The sequence below is a fragment of the Lathyrus oleraceus genome, chromosome 2, assembly GCF_024323335.1.
Source record: "Lathyrus oleraceus cultivar Zhongwan6 chromosome 2, CAAS_Psat_ZW6_1.0, whole genome shotgun sequence".
Taxonomy (NCBI): Eukaryota; Viridiplantae; Streptophyta; class Magnoliopsida; order Fabales; family Fabaceae; genus Lathyrus; species Lathyrus oleraceus.
The window spans coordinates 453,862,030-453,863,549 of record NC_066580.1 but is presented as its reverse complement, the minus strand read 5'-3'; positions in this window follow the sequence as shown (position 1 = coordinate 453,863,549).

The window sequence follows — 1,520 nt, the reverse complement described above, 5'->3', positions numbered from 1 at the left end:
TATCGATTTTGAATCCGATCTACTAAAAACCCTAAATGTCGGTCCTTCTCAACTTCGTCCTAATAGTTCAGGGTTTATCAAAGCTTTCGAAATAATCCGTGAGGATATAGATATAGAGCCCACCATAGACTTATTTTTATCCTTTTTTGAAATCAAAGGCGTTGAAAATGGTGGATGGGTGGCCTTTAGTGGCCAAGTTTTCCGATCCCTTCTTGTCTTTGATTTCCACATCGAATTCTTCTAACAAGAGGATCCAACGGATGAGCCTTTGCTTCGAATCCGGTTTGGTTAGCAGATATTTAATCGCCGCGTGGTCGGTGTACACAACGACTTTAGACCCTATAAGATAAGACCTAAACTTTTCTAGCGCATACACTATTGCAAGTAATTCTTTTTCCGTTGTGGCATAATTTATTTGAGCCTCGTTAAGAACCTTACTCGCATAATGTATCGCATGAAAAGTTTTGTCTTTTCTTTGGCCAAGTACCGCTCCAACAGCATAGTCATTCGCGTCACACATTAGTTCAAAATTTTCATTCCAATCGGGAGCGACTATTATTGGAGCGGTAACCAATTTTTCTTTTAAAACCTCAAAAGCTTGCAAACAATCTTCGGTGAAGAGAAATACCTGGTCCTTGGCGAGCAAATTGCTCAAAGGCTTAGCCACCTTTGAGAAGTCCTTGATAAAGCGCCGGTAGAACCCGGCGTGCCCCAAAAAGCTACGGATGCCCTTCACATTCACCGGAGGGGGTAATTTTTCAATCACTTCAACCTTAGCTCTATCCACTTCAAGCCCCCTTCTAGAGACTTTGTGGCCTAGCACGATCCCCTCGGTCACCATGAAGTGACACTTCTCCCAATTAAGCACCAAATTGGTCTTCACACATCTTTCCAACACCGTCTTCAAATTTGCCAAGCATAGACTAAACGTCCCACCAAATACCGAGAAGTCATCCATGAAGACTTCCATTGTTTTCTCTATCAGATCGGCAAAAATGGCTTGGACACATCGTTGGAAGGTCGCCGGTGCATTGCACAGCCCAAAGGGCATTTCTCGGTATGCGAACACTCCAAACGGACACGTGAAAGCCGTCTTCTCATGATCAACCGGGTCAACCGCAATTTGGTTGTACCCGGAGTAGCCGTCCAAAAAACAATAGTATTGTTGGCCCGATAGTCTTTCGAGCATTTGATCCATAAATAGGAGTGGAAAATGGTCCTTTCGAGTCGCGGTATTCAACCGTCTATAATCTATACACATTCTCCATCCCGTTGCAACTTTAGTAGGGATCAATTCGTCCTTGTCATTTCGGATTACGGTCATTCCACCCTTCTTCGGAACCACGTGCACGGGACTAACCCATGGACTATCCGAGATCGGGTAAATCATTCCCGCATCCAATAGCTTCACCACTTCCTTTCTTACAACCTCCTTCATCGTAGGATTTAAGCGGCGTTGTGGTTGAGCCACCGGATTAAAATCTTCCTCCATCAAAATCTTGTGCATACAATAGGATGGA